At 38.4% G+C, this 22,403-nt stretch overlaps 1 non-coding gene across 1 annotated transcript; it reads left to right on the top strand.

Moving 5' to 3' along the window:
- Positions 1–16,846: 16,846 nt before the first annotated feature.
- On the top strand, positions 16,847–16,950 carry LOC130984759 (small nucleolar RNA R71). Its single transcript, XR_009088671.1, has one exon. It is a non-coding gene; the product is annotated as a small nucleolar RNA R71 (small nucleolar RNA).
- The last annotated feature ends 5,453 nt before the right edge of the window (positions 16,951–22,403 follow it).

Genomic DNA, 22,403 nt, shown 5'->3' with positions numbered 1-22,403 from the left:
CAACCATTCTTGTTCTACAAGCATCTGAGGCTTAGTGAATATCTCTTGGATTCCTGATTGCACGATGCATGGTTGATCGCCTGACAACCGAGTGCTCGCCTGACAAACGAGCCAGCCATTCCGTGAGATCAGAGTCTTCGTGGTATAGGCAAGAACTGATGGCAGCATTCAAGAGAATCCGGAAGGTCTAACCTTGTCTGTGGTATTCTGAGTAGGATTCAATGACTGAATGACTGTGACGTGCTTCAAACCTGTAACCTATTGGGCGTTCGTGACAGACGCAAAAGAGTTATTCTATTCCGGTAGGGGAGGGAACCGAACCGGTGATTGGCCGTACTGTGACAGAGTATTGAGCATTAGCTTTCACTGCGAGGATGGGAGGTAGCTGCTGACAACAGTGAGACCCTATACGAGCTTGCCATGGAAAGGAGTAAGAAGGATTGGATGAAGACAGTAGGAAAGCAGAGAGACGGAAGGGAAGGCATCTTCATACACTTGTCTGAAGCTCTTACACCAATGAATTACATAAGTATCACTATCTTTATCTTTTATGTTATTTTCGTTCATCACCATATATATCTGAGTTTGCCTGACTAAGATTTACAAGATGACCATAGCTTGCTTCAATACTAACAATCTCCGTGGGATCGACCCTTACTCACGTAAGGTTTATTACTTGGACGACCCAGTGCACTTGCTGGTTAGTCGTGCGAAGTTGTGTAATGCCATGGTATTGAGCGCACCAAGTTTTTGGAGCCATTACCAGGGATTATGAGAGTTGTGAAAAAGTATAGTTCACAATTTCGCATGTCACCATCCGAGAAGTAATCCACTGCTTTTCTTGTTTCTGGGGTTAGTCCTTCATAAAAAGCTCGGAAACGCACTTTATCAGTTGCTTTCTTGTATCTTTCCCAGGCCTTGAAGAGTGGTTCTTCTTCCCCTTGTGTGAATGGATGTTCCTCCTCTTTTAGATGGATGACTTGTCCGGATGAGGAGAATTTGGCCAGAAATTTGGTGACTAAATCATCCCAACTAGTGATACTTCCTTGGGGAAAAGTTTCAAACCATTGTGCAGCTTCACCCTTTAATGAGAAAGGGAATAACAGGATCTTGTAATTGTCATGATCTGGACCATCAGTTTTGACACCATTACAAGTCTTCAGAAAAGTGGATATGTGCTGCTGAGGATCTTCCGATGGATTTCCGTCATAAGAACAATTGTTCTTGATGAGTGTAATAAGTGGTGGCTTCATGTCATGATACCCTTTGTCTGTAGAGACTTGATTTCCTGTGGTACGCAAGCAATCAGGATGACCAAACAATAGCACGCTTTAGAATTGAGGGCAGTTAATTGATATAAATTGTTAGTGAGTTAATAGAGGCAATTTTTCAAACAGTTAGTATGTTAGAGAAACGGAAAAGAAAAAGTGCTTAATCTAGACCTCCACTTCACTTAATCATTGTCAATCTATTTCAATCCCGGCAACGGTGCCAAAAACTGATGTACGTAAAACGATCCGACACAAAACTCACCGGCAAGTGTACCGGGTCGCATCAAGTAATAATAACTCACATGAGTGAGGTCAATCCCACAGGGATTGAAGGATTGAGCAATTTTAGTTTAGTGGTTGATTTAGTCAAGCGAATTAAGTTTTGGTTGAGTGGTTTGTATTTAACAGAAGCTAAATTGCTCGGAATGTAAAGGGAGAGGGGAGAATTGCAGTAAATTAAAGAGCAGGAAAGTAAACTTGCAGAATCTTAAAGAACAAGAAAGTAAATGACTGAAACTTAAAGTGCAAGAAATGTAAATTGCAGTAACTTAAATTGCAAGGAATATAAATTGCTTGAATGTAAAAGGGATTTGAGGACAGGGATTTCAGAATTTAAGCAAGAGAAATTGAATTGCAACAATCAATAGAACAAAAATTGGATTAGAAGCAATTAGAACTCAAACAGAAGGAAATTAAATGCAGCAAAGGTTCACAGAAGAACCAAGAGTAAATTGAGACCTCAGGACTCCAGAGACTAGGTAGCTAAGCCTAGATCTCAATTGCCTTCCCAAATCCAAGGTCACAAAGCAATTAACAAGAAATTGAAGAAGAAGCAGTAAAGGAAATGTGTTTGAATTCAATTATGCAGAAATGAAATCAAAGAGATTTTGAATGGAGATTGAGACAGAATTTCCTCAATTCTTCACACCCAAAACTCAAAACAAGAAAAGTAAAAGTGCCCAAGCAAGAACGAGGAAGAAGAGAGATCAATTCTCCTCCCCAATTCTCTGAAATCTCAGTGAAGTCACCAAGAGAAGTTGCAAAATTCAAAGCTCCAAAGAAAGTGCCAAATTCAAAAGTCAAGTAAAAGGTGAAAGTAAAAGTCCTAATTACATCAAACTAACTCCTATTTATACACTTTCTATTCTTGGATCTTGGGATTTGGATGGGCTTTTGATTTGGTAAAGAAATGAATTTTTTTGGATTTTTAATCCAATTTTAGCCCATGAAGGATTGCTTCCAGGAGGCTGCCTTGCCCTTGCGGAGGGCAGGGCAGAAAATTGATGCGGCTGGCCCATGGTGCGTGCGTGGTGCGTTGGTGTGCGCTGCAGGATGCTGCCCTGCCCTCGCGGAGGGCAGGGCAGAAAAGTTTGGTGCGCCAGATTGGTGCCTTGCTGCGCTGCTGGTGCTGCCGAATGATGCCCTCGGTGCGCCAGGTTGGTGCGCCTGTGTGCCACAACAAAATGCTGCCCTGCCCTCGCGGAGGGCAGGGCAGTGTTTCCAAACTGAAGTCCCGCGTTCGAGACACGGCTGGCACACACGCTACTCATTTTCCTTGGCTCTCTTGGCACCATAATCAAGCCTAGTTCCTTGCTTCTTCCTTGTGGCATGCATAGGTGACATTTTTCCTTTGATTTATTTTCCATGAAGGCCCGATACTGCCCTTGTGGAGGGCAGGGCAAGGTTTTTCCTTCCTTTGATCCAAGGCACAATTTTGTGCTCTGTCCTTGTCGTGGGCAGGGCAGAGTTGCCTAGCAAGCTTTGTTCCCTTATGTTGCCCTCCTAGAGGGTAGTGTGCCCTTGTGGAGGGCAATGCTTGCCTTCCTCCTTCATACGCCACACCTCTCCTTCCTTTGACCACGTTTTCTTCTCCTTGGGCCACACTTTCTTAGGCCACGCTTTTCCTTTTTTTCTTTTCTTCACCTACAATAAACCAAAACAACCACTCAAAGTATCACTAAATTCAAGAGGCTTATAAATCACATAAAATTCAATTAAATTTAGCTTAAACCTCATGAGTTAACATTAATTTCATGGTGGTTGTTTGATTTAAAGAAGTTATGCATTTTCATTCCAAATCACTTACTTAAGATGCAAGAAAGTGCATAAAGACTAATAAAACAAGTGAAATTAGCTTGAAAAATGGGTATATGATGACTTGTCATCAATGTACACTTCTGAAAGGAATCCTGTGAATAATGGGACAGATCAGAAGAAAGGAGTTCTTGAGATTGATACTCTGAATGCCATATTGGCTCAGAACAAAATATTGACTCAGCAAGTCAACTTGATTTCTCAAAGTTTGTCTGGAATGCAAAATGCACCAGGCAGTACTAAGGATGTTTCAGCTGAAGAAGAAGCTCATGATCCTGAGAACCCTTCAATGGAAGCGGTGAATTACATGGGAGAACCCTATGGAAACACCTATAATTCTTCATGGAGAAATCATCCAAATTTCTCATGGAAGGATCAACAGAAACCTCAACAGGGTTTCAACAACAATAATGGTGGAAGAAATAGGTTTAGCAATGGCAAGCCTTTTCCATCATCTTCTCAGCAATAGACAGAGAATTCTAAGCAGAACCACTCTGACTTAGCAACCATGGTCTCTGATCTAATCAAAACCACTCAAAGTTTCATGAATGAAACAAAGTCCTCCATTAAAAACTTGGAGGCACAAGTGGGACAGATGAGCAAGAAAATTACTGAACTCCCTCCTAGTACTCTTCCAAGCAATACAGAAGAAAATTCAAAAGGAGAGTGCAAGGCCATCAACATGGCCGAATTTGGAGAGGAGGAAGAGGCAGTGAACGCCACTGAGGAAGACCTCAATGGACGTCCACTGGCCTCCAATGAGTTCCCTAATGAGGAACCATGGGAATCTGAGGCTCAAAATGAGACCATAGAGATTCCATTGGACTTACTTCTGCCGTTCATGAGCTCTGATGAGTATTCTTCCTCTGAAGAGGATGAGTATGTCACTGAAGAGCAAGTTGCTAAATACCTTGGAGCAATCATAAAGCTAAATGACAAGTTATTTGGTAATGAGACTTGGGAGGATGAACCCCCTTTGCTCACTAAAGAATTGGATAACTTGTCTAGGCAGAAATTACCTCAAAAGAGACAGGACCCTGGAAAGTTCTCAATACCTTGTACAGTAGGCACTATGACCTTCAAGAAGGCTTTATGTGACCTAGGGTCAAGCATAAACCTCATGCCTCTCTCTGTAATGGAGAAGCTAGGGATCCTTGAGGTGCAAGCTGCAAGAATCTCACTAGAGATGGCAGACAACTCAAGAAAATAAGCCTATAGACTTGTAGAGAATGTTCTGGTAAAAGTTGAAGACCATTACATCCCTACTGATTTCATAGTCCTAGAGATTGGGAAGTGCATGGATGAATCCATCATCCTTGGTAGACCCTTCCTAGCCACAGCAAAGGCTGTGATTGATGTTGACAGAGGAGAATTGATCATTCAAGTGAATGAAGAATCCTTTGTGTTTAAGGCTCAAAGATATCCCTCTGTCACCATGGAGAGGAAGCATGAAGAGCTTCTCTCAAAACAGAGTCAAACAGAGCCCCCACAGTCAAACTCTAAGTTTGGTGTTGGGAGGCCACAACCAAATTCTAAGTTTGGTGTTGAACCCCCACATTCAAACTCTAAGTTTGGTGTTGGGAGGTTCCAACATTGCTCTGAGTATCTGTGAGGCTCCATGAGAGCCCTCTGTCAAGCTACTGACATTAAAGAAGCGCTTGTTGGGAGGCAACCCAATGTTATATTTTAGCTATTTTCCTTTGTTATTTTATGTTTTCTGTAGGTTGATGATCATGAGAAGTCACAAAATCAATTGAAAAAGCAAAAACAGAATGAAAAATAGAAAGAAAAGCAGCACACCCTGGAGGAGAACTTGCTGGCGTTTAAACGCCAGTGAAGCTAGCAGATGGGCGTTTAACACCCAGTCTGGCACCATTCTGGGCGTTTAACGCCAGAAAAGGGCACCAGACTGGCGTTAAACGCCAGAAAAGGGCAAGGACTTAGCGTTAAATACCAGAAATGGGCACCAGCCCGGCATTTAACGCCAGAATTGGCAAAGGGGTGCATTTTTGCACGCCACTTGGTGCAGGGATGACTTTTCCTTGACACCTCAGGATCTGTGGATCCCACAGGATCCCTACCTACCCCACCACCCTCTTTCTTCTTCACCCATTCACCAATCACCTCAATACCTCTTCCCAAAAAAAAAAAAACCCCTCACCTATCAAATCCCATCTTTCTCTTCACCACTCACATCCATCCTTCATAAAACCCCACCTACCTCACCATTCAAATTCAAACCACTTTCCCTCCCAAAGTCACCCTCCCATAGCCGAACCCTACCCCTCTCTCCACCCCTATATAAACCCATCTTCACTCCTTCATTTTCACACAACCTAAACACCACTTCTCCCCTTTTGGCCGAACCATAAGCCATCTCCATCTCCTCTATTTCTTCTTCTTCTACTCTCTTCTTTCTTCTTTTGCTCGAGGACGAGCAAACCTTTTAAGTTTGGTGTGGTAAAAGCATTGCTTTTTGTTTTTCCATAACCATTTATGGCATCCAAGGCCGGAGAAACCTCTAGAAAGAGGAAAGAGAAGGCAAAAGCTTTCACCTCCGAGTCATGGGAGATGGAGAGATTCATCTCAAGGGTGCATCAAGACAACTTCTATGGAGATGTGGCCTTGAAGAAGGTGATCCCCAAGGTCCCTTTCAAACTCAAAAAGAGTGAATATCTGGAGATCCGACATGAGATTCATAGAAGAGGTTGGGAAGTTCTTACCAACCCCATTCAACAAGTCGGAATCTTAATGGTTCAAGAGTTCTATGCCAATGCATGGATCACCAAGAACCATGATCAAAGTGTGAACCCGGACCCAAAGAATTGGCTTACAATGGTTCGGGGGAAATACTTAGATTTTAGTCCGGAAAATGTGAGGTTGGCATTCAACTTGCCCATGATGCAAGGAGATGAACACCCTTACACTAGAAGGGTCAACTTTGATCAAAGGTTGGACCAAGTCCTCACAGACATTTGTGAAGAGGGCGCCCAATGGAAGAGAGATTCAAGAGGGAAGCCGGTTCAATTAAGAAGGCATGACCTCAAGCCCGTGGCTAGGGGATGGTTGGAGTTTATCCAACGCTCAATCATTCCCACTAGCAACCGGTCCGAAGTTACTCTAGACTGGGCCATCATGATTCATAGCATCATGATCGGAGAAGAAGTAGAAGTTCATGAGGTTATAGCCCAAGAACTCTATAAGGTGGCGGACAAGTCCTCTACCTTGGCAAGGTTAGCCTTTCCTCATCTCATTTGTCACCTCTGTTACTCAGTTGGAGTGGACATAGAGGGAGACATCCTCATTGATGAGGACAAGCCCATCACTAAGAAAAGGATGGAGCAAACAAGAGACCCCACTCATCATGAAGTCCCTGAGATACCTCAAGGGATGCACTTTCCTCCACAAAACTATTGGGAGCAAATCAACACCTCCCTAGGAGAATTAAGTTCCAACATGGGACAACTAAGGGTAGAGCACCAAGAACATTCCATCCTCCTCCATGAAATTAGAGAAGATCAAAGAATCATGAGAGAGGAGCAACAAAGGCAAGGAAGAGACATTGAGGAGCTCAAGCACTCCATAAGACCTTCAAGAGGAAGAACAAGCCGCCATCACTAAGGTGGACCCGTTCTTTAATTTCCTTGTTCTTTATTTTCCTGTTTTTCGAAAATCTATGCTTATGTTTATCTATGTTTGTGTCTTATGATCATTAGTGTCTTAGTGTCTATGCCTTAAAGTTATGAATGTCATATGAATCCATCACCTTTCTTAAAATGAAAAATGTTCTTAATTGAAAAAGAGAAGAATTACATGAATTTTGAATTTTATAACAGATTAATTATATTGATGTGGTGGCAATACTTTTGTTCTCTGAATGTATGCTTGAACAGTGCATATGTCTTTTGAATTTGTGGTTCATGAATGTTAAAATTATTGGCTCTTGAAAGAATGATGAAAAAGGAGACATGTTACTGAGGATCTGAAAAATCATAAAAATGATTCTTGAAGCAAGAAAAAGCAGTGAATACAAAAAAAAAAAAGGAGTTTATGCAAAAAAAAAAATAGAAGAAGGAAAAAAACGAAAAAAAAAGAGAAAGAGAAAAAAGAAAGAAATAAAGTTGTGATCCAAGGCAAAAAGAGTGTGCTTAAGAACCTTGGACACCTCTAATTGGGGACTCTAGCAAAGCTGAGTCACAATCTGAAAAGGTTCACCCAATTATGTGTATGTGGCATGTATGTATCCGGTGGTAATACTGGAAGACAGAGTGCTTTGGGCCACAGCCAAGACTCATAAATTAGCTGTGTTCAAGAATCATCATACTTAACTAGGAGAATCAATGACACTATCTGGATTCTGAGTTCCTAAAGAAGCCAATCATTCTGAATTTCAAAGGATAGAGTGAGATGCCAAAACTGTTCAGAGGCAAAAAGCTAAAAGCCCCGCTCATCTAATTAATACTGATCTTCATAGATGTTTTTGGAGTTCATTGCATATTCTCTTCTCTTTATCTTATTTGATTTTTAGTTGCTTGGGGACAAGCAACAATTTAAGTTTGGTGTTGTGATGAGCGGATAATTTGTACGCTTTTTGGCACTGTTTTTAGTATGTTTCTAGTAGGATTTAGTTAGTTTTTAGTATATTTTTATTAGTTTTTAGTTAAAATTCACTTTTCTGGACTTTACTATGAGTTTGTGTGTTTTTCTGTGATTTCAGGTATTTTCTGGCTGAAATTGAGGGACTTGAGCAAAAATCTGATTCAGAGACTAAAAGGACTGCAGATGCTGTTGGATTCTGACCTCCCTGCACTCGAAGTGGATTTTCTGGAGCTACAGAAGCCCAATTAGCGCGCTCTGAACGGCGTTGGAAAGTAGACATTCTGGGCTTTCCAGCAATATATGATAGTTTATACTTTGCCCAAGATTTGATGGCCCAAACCGGCATTCAAAGTCACCTTCAGAATTCCCAGCGTTAAACGCCGGAACTGGCACCTAAGTGGGAGTTAAACGCCCAAACTGGCACAAAAGCTGGCGTTTAACTCCAAGAAGAGTCTCTACACGAAAATGCTTCAATGCTCAGCCCAAGCACACACCAAGTGGGCCCGGAAGTGGATTTTTATGTCATTTACTCATCTTTGTAAACCCTAGGCTACTAGTTCTCTATATATAGGACCTTTTGCTATTGTATTTTCATCTTGGTTCTTCTGGTTCCCTCTTTGGGGCCGAAGCCAATGATCAATCTTATTCTTATGTATTTTCAACGGTGGAGTTTCTACACACCATAGATTAAGGTGTGGAGCTCTGCTGTACCTCGAGTATTAATGCGATTACTATTGTTCTTCTATTCAATTCAACTTGTTCTTGTTCTAAGATATCACTTGCTCTTCAACTTGATGAATGTGATGATCCATGACACTCATCATCATTCTCACCTATGAATGTGTGACTAACAACCACCTCCGTTCTACCTTAGATTGGGTGGATATCTCTTGGATTCCTGATACACGACGCATGGTTGCTGCTCGCCTGACAACCGAGCGCTCGCCTGACAAACGAGCCAGTCATTCCGTGAGATCAGAGTCTTTGTGGTATAAGCTAGAATTGATGGCGGCATTCAAGAGAATCTGGAAGGTCTAAACCTTGTCTGTGGTATTCTGAGTAGGATTCAATGATTGAATGACTGTGACGAGCTTCAAACTCGCGATTGTGGGGCGTTAGTGACAGACGCAAAAGAATCACTGGATTCTATTCCGATATGATCGAGAACCGACAGCTGGATAGCCGTGCTGTGACAGGGTGCGTTGAACATTTCCACTGAGAGGATGGGAGATAGCCACTGACAATGGTGAAACCCTTGCATACAGCTTGACATGGAAAGGAGTAAGAAGGATTGGATGAAGACAGTAGGAAAGCAGAGAGACGGAAGGGACAAAGCATCTCCATTCGCTTATCTGAAGTTCTCACCAATGAATTGCATAAGTATCTCTATCTTTATCTTTATGTTTTATTCATCATCTATACCCATTTGAGTCTGCCTGACTAAGATTTACAAGGTGACCATAGCTTGCTTCATACCAACAATCTCTGTGGGATCGACCCTTACTCGCGTAAGGTTTATTACTTGGATGACCCAGTACACTTGCTGGTTAGTAGTGCGAAGTTGTGATAAAGAGTTGAGATTGCAATTGTGCGTACCATGTTGATGGCGCCATTGATGATCACAATTTCGTGCACCAATATTTCAGGGATGGTGGTAATGGTTTGAGCTCGGGTTTAGGAGGTTTCTTCTCTTCCTGAGGGATTTTCAGAGGTTCTATCATTCTCTCTGATTCCTCCAGATCAGGCTGAACATCTTTAAAGATATCCTCTAGCTCTGATTCGAGACTCTCAGTCATATTGACCTCTTTTACCAGTCATTTGGGGTGTCTGGATGCTGCATAGCTTTGACAACATTCAACTTGAACTCCTCCTCATTGACTCTCAGGGTTACTTCCCCTTTTTGGACATCAATAAGGGTTCTGCCAGTTGCTAGGAAAGGTCTTCCTAGAATGAGAGTTGCACTCTTGTGCTCCTTCATTTCCAGCACCACAAAGTCAGTAGGAATGGCAAATGGCCCAACCTTGACAATCATGTCTTCAATCACGCTTGATGGGTATTTAATGGAGCCATCAGCAAGTTGGAGACATATCCGGGTTGGTTTGACTTTTTCAGTCAAACCAAGCTTTGTGATAATAGATGCAGGTATTAGGTTGATACTTGCCCCAAGATCACATAGAGCTTGCTTGGTACAAGTACCCTCTAATGTGCATGGTATCATAAAGCTTCCGGGATCTTTAAGCTTCTCAGGTAAGCTTTTCAGAATGACTGCACTGCATTATTCAGTGAGGTAAACTTTTTCAGTTTCCCTCCAATCCTTCTTCTGACTTAAGATCTCTTTCATGAACTTAGCATAAGAGGGTATTTGCTCAAGTGCCTTTGCAAACGGAATCTTTATTTCAAGAGTCCTGAGATAGTCTGCAAAGCGGGCAAATTGCTTATCCTATTCCGCTTGGTGAAGTTTCTGAGGATAAAGCATTTTGGCTTTGTATTCCTCAACCTTAGTTGCTGTAGGTTTATTGCCTACAGATGTAGGTTGAGAAGCCTTTTTAGAAGGGTTATTATCAGCACTTGTATGTGTCTGATCCCCCACTGGCATTTGAATGCCAGGGGTGGAAGCTGGAGTGGCGTTATACGCCAACTCCTCACCTGTTTCTGGCGTCTGAACGCCAGAACTATGCTTCCTTTGGGCGTTCAATGCCAATTCCTTGCTTGTTTCTGGCGTTGAACGCCAGGACTAAACATGGTTTGGGCGTTCAACGCCAGCTTCCCACCCATTTTCTGCCATTTGAACGCCAGAATTATTCCTCTCTGGGCTCTTAATGTCCTCAGAGGGATTTTGGGTAGTTTGCTCATTTCTTGGCTTCCTGCTATCTTGAAGTGATGTTTTTAATGTTTTCCCACTTCTTAATTGAACTGCTTGGCACCCTTCTATTATTTGTTTTGATAGCTGCTGTTTTGTTTGCTTCAACTGTACTTCCATATTCATATTAGCCATTCTTGTTTCTTGTAGTATCTCCTTGAATTTGGCTAACTGTTTTGTTAGAAAATCTAATTGCTGATTGAATTCAGCAGCTTGATCTGCAGGACTGAGTTCAGCAGTTACTGTTTTAGCCTATTCGTTGATGGAAGGTTCACTGCTTAGGTACAGATGCTGATTCCTGGCAACTATATCAATAAGCTCTTGAGCTTCTTCAATTGTCTTTCTCATGTGTATAGATCCACCAGCTGAGTGGTCTAGAGAAATCTGAGCTCTTTCTGTAAGCCCGTAGTAAAAGATGTCTAACTGCACCCACCCTGAAAACATTTCAGAAGGGCATTTTCTTAGCATCTCTCTGTATCTCTCCCAGGCATCATAGAGAGATTCATTATCTCCTTGTTTGAAGCCTTGGATGCTCAGCCTTAGCTGTGTCATCCGTTTCGGAGGAAAATAGTGATTCAGGAATTTTTCTACTAGCTGTTTCCATGTCTTTATGTTGTCCTTGGGTTGGTTATTTAACCACCTCTTAGCTTGGTCTTTTACAGCAAATGGGAACAGTAATAGCCTGTAGACATCCAGATCTACCTCCTTATCATGTACTGTGTCAGAAATTTGTAAAAACTGTGCCAGAAACTCTGTAGGTTTTTCTTGTGGAATACCGGAATACTGGCAACTTTGCTGCACCATGATAATGAGCTGAGGATTCAACTCAAAACTACTAACTCCAACGGAGGGTATACATATACTACTCCCATATGAAGCAGTAGTAGGGTTAGCATATGACCCCAGAGTCCTTCTGGACTGTTCATTTCCACTTAGGTCCATGATGGAGAAAGGGAGATGACGTGGATTTATTTTATTTAAATTTTTTATATATTTTCGAAATAATAAAATAAAATAAAATGAAAATAAAAAAATGAAATAAAAATAAAAATAAAAATAAAAATTTGAAAATATTTTATGAAGATTTTCGAAAAAAAATGAGGAGAGAGAAATTGGTTAGGATATTTTCGAAAATTTTGAGAAAAGATAAGATAGAAGATATGATTTGTAAAAGATAAATATGATAGGAAAAAGATGTAATTGAAGATTGAAAAGATATAAAAGATATTTGAAAAAGATAAATTTGTTTTGAAAAAGATATTGTGAAGATTTGAAAAAAGATATTTATGAGTTGAAAAGATTTTAAGAAGGAAAATATATAGATTTGTTTTGAAAAAGATATAATAAATTTTTTTTTAAAAGGATAAGATTTGAAAAATTTTGAAATTGAAATCTGAATTTTTATAAAAAATATTCGAAAAGGTAGCTTAAAAATAGTTGGAAAAGATAATTTTTTTTTTGAATTTTGAATTTTATGATGAAAGAGAAAAACACACAAAAGACACAAGACTTAAAATTTTTAGATCTAAAGCTCCTTATTTTCGAAAATTTTGGAGGGAAAACACCAAGGAACACCAAACTTAAAAATTTTAAGATCAAAACACAAGAAAGACACAAGCCCACGGACGCGAACGCGTACCTCACGCGTTCGCGCCCTTTTCAAATTTAGGCCATCCACGCGATTGCGTCAACCACGCGACCGCGTCACCCAAAGATTTGGCAATATGAATTCTAACAGAGAGTTGCGCGACTGCGAGGCTGCCCTCGCGCTAATGGCACAATTCGATCCACGCGACCGCATGGATGACGTGTCCGCGTCATTTCATAGAAGCGCTATCCGCGCGAACGCGTCACTCACGCGTCTGCGTCACCAGCGGCGCACAGCTTATCTTAATCTGCCGAAATATCTTATCTTTTTCTTCCCCAAATCCTACTTTTTCTTTTCCTTTCTTATTTCTTCCTTCCCCCTTCCTCCTTCTTCCTTCTTTCTTCTTCCTTCTTTCTCCTTTCTTTTTTATTTTCATGCATTTTTATGTTGGTGTTGGAAATTTATTTAGGTCATTATTTTCCATACTTTGCTTGTGGATTATTAAAAGGAACTGGTTGACAATTATATATTATTTTTATAGGGTTGCTTGCTTGTTCAATTTAATACTTTCAATACCTTATTTACCATGTACGCTATGTATTTGTGAAAATGCCCATATGGCATGGTGCACTACTTTTATATTATTCTACTACTCTAAATGCTTGCTTTTCACAAAACCCTTTTTATATTTTATTAATTAAATATAATTGTTATTACAAATATGTTGTTAGTTTGAAAGACTTGGTAATCTAACTTGGACATTGAATGCTTGATCTATGCTACTCATGCCCTTGCCGTCATGCCAATAAACACTTGCCATTTGACTGTCTTCACATGCACTTCCTATATTTCAATTGTTGATTTGCCACATGTAGTCATGACCATGTGTTCACATCATTATCCATTCCTCTGTATTGATTACCACCTTTCTCATTCTCTTCCTTGCTCTAACCCTTAGCTTTAAAAGTTACTTTCTTTTTTCCTTTTCAGGATGGCCACCAAGAAGGGTAGAGAGAAAGCTACTCCCAAACCACCGGCAAGGAAAGGAACAAAAGAGCACCAGCTGAGGAACCACAACCCCCATCCACCTGCACATCTCAGCATGCACCGAGGACGGTGCAATCTTTAAGTGTGGGGAGGTCGATACCGATCTCCACGGGTTAGTTATTCTCTTCTCAATACCAATATTCTATTTTCTTTGTTTGTTCATTGTTGCATTCCATAATAGATTGCATGTGTAGTTGATTGTTTGCATTTAAGCACTACTTGGTTGAAAAATAATAAGTTTCTTTTTAAGACCCTAATTTTGAAAAATTTCACTAAATTAAATTAAAAAATAAAAAAATAAAATTTTCTATGTGTTAAATTTGTTTGAAGTTGTATTTGGAACATGGTTTTTTTAGCCAAAGAACACACAACCTATGAGACTTTGAGCCTAATTACATGGTTACATTATTTAACCATAAATATTTTATTCTTGTGTGTTTTCTTCTCTATGATTGCAATCTTTACTTTGTTTCAGTCTATATGTCCATTGTTTAGTATATTTACATGCTTGCATATGATTGAGGCCATATTTGATTATTAACTCACTTATCCCAAATAAAGCCTACCCTTTTATGTCACCCTTGTCAGCCACCTTGAGCTTTTTAATCCCCTTTTGTTTTATAACCACATTACTAGCCTTAAGCAGAAAAACAAATTAAAAATCCCAAGTTGAATCCTTGGTTAGCTTAAGATAGATATTGTGTATAATTTAAGTGTGGAGAATTTTATGGGAACATGGGATGATAGGAAAAAAGGGAATTAAATTGAATAAGTTATTTAAAAATTTGGGAAGCATGCTCATATGAAATCAAAATAATTAAATTACCATGTTCATTGACAAAAAAAAAGAGAAAAAAAATATTATTAAGTAATTAAATAAGGGGATACAAAAAAAATATATTACCCCGAATGCAAAATAAAAAGAATCAATGCACATAGGACAAAATTCAAAAATAAGTTTGATACATGAGCATGTAATACAAAAGTGGAAAAATTTGGGTAGCTAGATAAAGCATTTTAAATTGTATAAAGTATGTATATGTTAGGTGAGATCTTAAACTAGTCAAGGATTCACTTTGTTAGCTCACTTAGCCTTATATATACATCCTCACCTTTACCTCAGCCCCATTACAACCTTGAAAAGACCTCATGATGATTGCATTGGTATACTAAATATTTGTTGATTGGTTAGCTGAAGAACAAAGTTTAGAAAGCATGATTAGAGAATATTAGAGTGACGTACCCTATACACTTGAGAGACTAGAGTGATATACACTACCAGTGAGGGTTCAACGCTTGATTCTATGTTCCCTGCTTTTATGAGCTATCTTCTTCTAAGTTTACTTATCTTTTATTGTGTAATTTGAATTAGTGGAATTTGATTCATGTTTGTCTTGGAGAACTTATTTACTTTTAACCAAGTAGGTAGAAACATTTTTGTATGTAGTTGCATTCACATAGATAGGTTGCATTGCATACTCTCTATCATTCCTCTTCACTTCTTTATAGCTTCTTTTGAGCTTAGCATGAGGACATGTTAATATTTAAGTGTGGGGAGGTTGATAAACCATTATTTTATGGTTTATCTTATGCTCAATTGAGTGGTTTTTATCAACTCTTTACCCACTTATTCATATGATTTGCATGTTTTACATTTTCCTTCCTGATTCTGTGCTATGATTGAAAACATGCTTCTTTGGGCTTTAATTTTGCTATGTTTAATCCTCTCTTATTATCATTCGATGCTGTGATATGTGTGTTAAGTGATTTCAGAGATTACAGGGTAGGAATGACTCAGAGGATGGAAAGAAGGCATGCAAAAGTGGAAGGAATACAAGAAGATGAAGAAATTGCTAAGTTGTCCAGCCTGACCTCTTTGCACTCAAACGGTCATAACTTGAGCTACAAAGGTCCAAATGATGCGGTTTCACTTGCGTTGGAAAGCTAACGTCTGGGGCTTCGATTTGATATATAATTTTCCATAGTGGCCGTACAGATAGATGACGCAAATGTGCGCTCCACGCGGATGCGTCGCATCTGCGAATCTCATTCCACGCAAACGCGTGGATGACGCCTCCGCGTCACTTTGCCGCGACCTGTACGGACCAGATTTTACAATCAGCGATTTCTGGGCTGTTTCTGGCCCAGATCCAAACCCAGAGAACATAGATTGAAGGATTATAAATGGAGGAATCTACCCATTCATGAAGGCATATAGAGAATACACACTTTTTAGGTTTTAGATGTAGTTTTCAGTGAGAGAGGCTCTCTCCTCTCTCTTAGGATTAGGATTAGGATTTTTAGAACTTAGGAATATTTTTATCTCACCTTTCTATCAAGTTCAATATCTTTTTATTTTGACTTCTCTTATTATTTGATTATTGATGTTGCCTATTTGGCTTATGACTCTTCATGATTGGATTGATTTTATTTTATTAATGCAATTGAGGTATTTCAGATTTAAGATTTCTTTCTTTTATTTATGTTACTGTTGCTTCCCATCTGAAGGCATTTTTATTCAAGTAGATTTCCTTCTCTTTTGGCCTTGGTTGATTAATTGGTAACTCTTGAGTTGTCAAACTCATTGTTGACTGAAAATTGGAATTCTTCAAGAATTAATTTGAGTTCCACTAACTCTAACCTTTCCCAAGGAAAGACTAGGATCTGAGGAACCAAACTTATTCCGTCCACTTAACTTACCTTCATAGTTAAAGGTTAACTTAGTGGGAGAAAAAGAATCCAATTCTCATCACAATTGATAAGGACAACTGGGATAGGACTTCCAGTTTTCATACTTTGCCAGGAGTTTTATTAGTTATTAATTTATTAATTCTTGCAAACTATTTCTCTTGCTTAAAACCTTTTTCAAACCCAAACACTGTTTTCTATAACCAATAATAAATCATACTTCCCTGCAATTCCTTGAGAAGACGACCCGAGGTTTGAGTACTTCGATTTATAAATTTATTGGGTTTTGTTACTTGTGACAACCAAAACGTTTGTATGAAGGGATTTTCTATTGGTTTAGAATCTATACTCACAATGCAACTATACTTTTGTAAAATTCTTTACTAGCGAAAATCCCAACGTCAACTACCGGATGCAGCTTACAATCCAGTCAGATTCTGAGAAATCATATTGACTTGCTAAGTCAATATTTTGTTCTGAGCCAGTATGGCATTCAGAGTATCAATCTCAAGAACTCCTTTCTTCTGAGTCATCGCATTATTCACAAGATTTCTTTCAGAAGTGTACATTTCAATGAGTTCCTAGGCTTCTACAAGCGTTTTCAGATGAAGAGATCCACCAGCAGAGTGGTTCAATGACATCTTGGATAACTCAGACAAATCATCATAGAATATACATATGATGCTCGATTCTAGAAACATATCAGAAGGTCACCTTTTGGTTAATTTCTTGTAACATTCCCAAGCTTCATAGAGGGATTCACCTTCCTTCTGTCTGAAGGTTTGAACATCCACTCTGAGCTTACTCATCTTTTGAGGTGGAAAGAATTTGGTTAAGAAAGCATTGACTAGCTTGTCCCAAGAGTTCAGGCTTTCTCTAGGTTGTGAGTCCAACCATGTCCTAGCTCTGTCTCTCACAGCAAAGGGGAAAAGCATAAGCCTGTAGACCTCGGGATCAATCCCATTGGTTTTAATAGTATCACAGATCTACAAGAATTCAGATAAGAACTGATGAGGATCTTCTTATGGAAGTTCATGAAACTTGCTATTCTGCTGCATTAGAAAAACTAATTGAGGCTTAAGCTCAAAGTTGTTTGCTCCAATGGCAGGAATTGAGATGCTTGTTCCATAGAAGTTAGAAGTTGGTGCAGCATAGTCACCAAGCATCTTCCTTGCATCTCTGGCATTGTTGTTATTTTTGGCTGCCATGTCTTGTTCTTTTTCGAAAATTTCTATCAGGTCCTCTCCAGAGAGTTGTGCTTTAGCTTCTCTTAGCTTCCGCTTTAGAGTCCTTTCAGGTTCAGGATCGGCTTCAACAAGAATATCTTTATCCTTGTTCCTGCTCATGTGAAAAAGAAGAGAACAGAAAAGAAGAGGAATCCTCTATGTCACAGTATAGAGATTCCTTTATGTGAGTAGAAGAAGAGAAGAAGAGAAGAATGAGGTAGAGAGAAAATAAAGAGAATTCGAACACAGAGAGGGAGAGAGGGTTCGAATTTTAAGAAGGAGAGAAGTGTTAGTAAATAAATAAATAGAAAGAGATGAGAGAGAGAAAAAATTCGAAAATTAATTAGAAGAAAAGAAAAGAAAAATATTTTTGTTTTTATTTTAATTATTGGTTAGTATTCGAAAATATTAGAAGAAATAAAATAAAATTAGAGTTTAAAACAATTAGTTAATAAAAAAGATTTTTGAAAAAGTTATTAGTGGTTTTCAAAAATTGGAGAGAGAAAAGTAGTTAATTGAAAAAATTTGAAAACAAATTTTGAAAAGATAAGAAGTTAAGAAAAATATTTTGAAATTGAATTTTAAAAAGATATGATTGAAAATTTATTTTGAAAAAGATTTGAAAAGGAAATTAAAAATATTTGATTTTTGAAATTAAAGTTGATTACTTGACTAACAAGAAACTAAAAGATATGATTCTAGAATTTAAAGATTAAACCTTTCTTAACAAGAAAGTAACAAACTTGAAATTTTTGAATCAAAACATTAATTGTTAGTAAAGTAATCGAAAATATGAGTTTGAAATTAAGAAAAAGATTTTGAAAATCAAATTTAAAATTTTCGAAAAACATGAAATAAAATTGAAAAAGATTTTATTTTTTGAAAAAGTTTTGAAAAGATAGGATTTAAATTGAAAATTTGACTTGACTCATGAGAAACAACTAAATTTTTTAAAAAATTTTGACCGAGTCAATCCAAAATTTCGAAATTTATGAGAGAAATAAGGGAAAGATATTTTTTTATTTTTAAATTTTTAATGAGGAGAGAGAAAAACACAAAAATGACTCAAAACATAAAAATTTAAGATCAAAACAAAAAATGCATGCAAGAACACTTTGAATGTCAAGATGAACACCAAGAACACTTTGAAGATCATGATGAACATCAAGAACATATTTTTGAAATTTTTTTTAAGAAAAGAAACACATGCAAGATACTAAACTTATAAATTTTTAATGCTTAGACACTAACAAATTGAAAATGCATATGAAAAACAAGAAAAGACACAAAACAAGAAAATCACAAGATCAAACAAAGACAATCATCAAGAACAACTTGAAGATCATGAAGAACACCATGCATGAGTTTTCGAAAAAATTTTTTTAAGGAAAATTAAAAATATGCAATTGACACCAAACTTAAAATTTGACACCAGACTCAAACAAGAAACACAAAATTATTTTTGTTTTTATGATTTTATTAATTTATTTGTAATTTTTCGAAATTTTTTTGGAAAACGAAAAAGAAGAGAAAAAAGTTTTTTTGAAATATTTTTTTAAAACTTTTTGAAAATAAAATAAAGGTTGAAACAAGAAGAAAATTACCTAATCTGAGCAACAAGATGAACCGTCAGTTGTCCAAACTCGAACAATCTCCCGTAACGGCGCCAAAAACTTGGTATGTGAAGTCGTGAGTTCACACTTCTCTCACAACTCCGCACAGCTGACCAGCAAGTGCACTAGGTCGTCCAAGTAATACCTTATGTGAGTAAGGGTCGATCCCACGGAGATTGTCAGCTTGAAGCAAGCTATGGTCATCTTGTAAATTTCAGTCAGGCGGATTCAAATGGTTATGAGGTTTTGATAATAAAAAGAGAAATAAAACATAAAATAGGATAGAGATACTTATGCAATTCATTTGTGGGAATTTCAGATAAGCGTATGGAGATGCTTTGTTCCCTCTGAGCCTCTGCTTTCCTATTGTCCTTATCTAATCATGCATACTCCCTTCCATGGCAAGTTGTATGTTGGTGGATCACTGTTGTCAATTGCTACCATCCGTCCTCTCAGTGAAAATATGTCCTCTATGATTTCCCGCACGGCTAATCAGCTGTCAGTTCTCGATCGTGTCGGAATAAGATCCATTGATCTTTTTGCACACTGTCACTGCGCCCAACAGTCACGAGTTTGAAGCTTGTCACAGTCATCCCATCCCAGATCCTACTCGGAATACCACAGACAAGGTTTAGACTTTCTGGATCTCAAGAATGCTGCCAATTGATTCTAGCTTATACCACGAAGACTTTGATCTCACGGAATGGAAGGCTCTATTGTCAGGAGAGGCAACCATGCATCGTGAACCAGGAGGTCAAGAGACACACACTCAAGCTCTCGCAGATAGAACGGAGGTGGTTGTCAGGCACGCGTTCATAAGGGAGGATGATGATGAGTGTCACGGATCATCACATCCATCAGGTTGAAGTATGAGTGAATATCTTAGAACAAGAATAAGCGTAAATTGAATAGAGAAACAATAGTACTTTGCATTAATTCATGAGGAACAGCAGAGCTCTACACCTTAATCTATGAGGTATAGAAACTCCACCGTTGAAAATACATAAGTGATGAAGGTCTAGGCATGGCCGGATGGCCAGCCCCCAAAACGTGATCAATGGATCAAAAGTGATCCTAAGATAGTCACAAAAATGATCTAAAGATATGAAAACAATAGTAAAAGGTCCTATTTATACTAAATTAGTAAACTAGGTTTACAGAAAATGAGTAACTAAGTGTAGATAATGCAGAAATCCACTTCCGGGGCCCACTTGGTGTGTGTTTGGGCTGAGCATTGAAGCTTTCACGTGCATAGCTCTTCTTGGAGTTTAAATGCCAGTTTTGGTGCCAGTTTGGGCGTTTAACTCCAGCTTTGGTGCCAGTTCTGGCGTTTTACGCCAGAAAAGGGTCTCTGACCGGCGTTTTGACGCCAGTTTGGACCATCAAATCTCGAGCAAAGTATGAACTATTATATATTGTTGGAAAGCCCAAGATGTCTACTTTCCAACGCAATTTAAAGCGCGCCAATTGGGCTTCGGTAGCTCCAGAAAATCCACATCGAGTGCAGGGAGGTCAGAATCCAACAGCATCTTCAGTCCTTTCTCAGCCTCTGAATCAAATTTTTGCTCAAGTCCCTCAATTTCAGCCAGAAAATACCTGAAATCACAGAAAAACACACAAACTCATAGTAAAGTCCAGAAATGTGATTTTTGTATAAAAACTAATAAAAATATACTAAAAAGTCACTAAAACATATTAAAAACTATGTAAAAACAATGCCAAAAAGCGTATAAATTATCCGCTCATCAATTTACTTTTCCTTTATCATCTCTTGTTCCTCTACTCTTCTTCTCTCTAGTTTTGTACTTTAATTCTTGTAATTCTTTACTTTTATGTTGATGCACTCTTGTTCTTCTATTTCTCTTTTAATGCAATTTATGATTCATGTTCTTTTATTGTTGATTTGATTTGTTGATTGTTAATTTCTTGCTATTAATAATTGTAGATTTATTTTTCTTGCAATTTTATCTTACTTTCCTTTGATGCCTTCCAAGTGTTTGATTAAATGCTTGAAAGGATGCTAGTGTAGATTTTTCTCCTCTTGGCTTAGGTAGAGTAATTAGTGACACTTGAGTTATCAAAATCTCTTGTTGACTAACAATTAGAGATTGCTAATTGACTTGAATATCACTAAACCTAGTCTTTCCTTAGAACTTGTGGAATCAAGTTAATCCATCCATTTGACTCTCCTCTATGGTTAGAGGTTAACAAAGTGGGAGCAATGAACAATTCTCATCACAATTGATAAGGATAACTAGGATAGGACTTCTAGTTCTCATACCTTGCCAAGAGCTTTCTTACTTGCTAGTTTATTTCTTTTGCAATTTGCTTTTCTTGTTTTTTATCTCAAAAACCCCAAACATACTTCATAACCAAAAACAAGAACACTTTATTGAAATTCCTAGGGAAAATGACCCGAGGTTTGAATACTTCGGTTATTAATTTTAGGGGTTTGTTACTTGTGACAAAAAAATATTTGTATGAAAGGATTATTATTGGTTTAGAAACTATACTTGCAACGAGAATTCATTTATGAAATTTTAGACCACACAAAAGTCCGATAATCAAAATGGCGCCGTTGCCGGGGAGTTACAATTTTATGCTTTGTTATTAGTTATTGTATATGTGTGAATATTGTGAATATGTGTGTCTTTTGTTTGTTTGTTAGATTTTGTTAGTTTAGGACTTTCTTATTTTTGTTTTTATTCCCTCTATGAATTCTCACCATTTTGGCTTTGAGCGTGGATCAAATTGTGTTGTAGGAAATGTGAACCTCAATGAGGATATGCACCAAGGATGGATCAATCAAGGTTGGGAAGAGACACAAGCTTATGGACAATCTTTTTGGCAACAACCCCCTCCGGTCTCATATAGGTATAACTCCAATCCTAAGGCATACCAATCTAATAGGCGTGGTAGGTCTTGTTGTACGTGTCACCGACCCCCACCACATGCCTATGAACCATCTCCTCAACATGATCCTCAACCATACTCACAAGCCTCTTTTGACCGAATACCTTCACATGACCTTTATCCATCATACAACCAATCACCCCTACCACATCCTTGTGACCATTATGCGCGAGAATTTTTTGAACCACCACAACCCTATCATGATTACTACCAAGAACCACCTCAGTACACACCACCGCCATATTTCCATCAAGAGGAACCACCGTCCTACGATGAACCCTTTCTCCAAAATGATAAACCTTCATATCCACCCCAAACCCAAATGGACAATTCTCTCACTTTGTTACTTCAAGGACAAGAGGCCATGCAAAGGAATGCACTAGAGTTTGTAGCAAATTTGACCGAGGTAGTGCACACTTTAGCCTACTAATGCTTGAATATTCAAGGTACTTCCGTGGCCACATGTGAAAAGTCGAAAGAAGAACAAAGTATGAAAGAGAAATT

This window comes from Arachis stenosperma, chromosome 5 (genome assembly GCF_014773155.1).
Source record: "Arachis stenosperma cultivar V10309 chromosome 5, arast.V10309.gnm1.PFL2, whole genome shotgun sequence".
NCBI classification, from domain to species: domain Eukaryota; kingdom Viridiplantae; phylum Streptophyta; class Magnoliopsida; order Fabales; family Fabaceae; genus Arachis; species Arachis stenosperma.
Note: the sequence above shows the minus strand (reverse complement) of the source record. Positions and strands in the feature narration are given on the sequence as shown.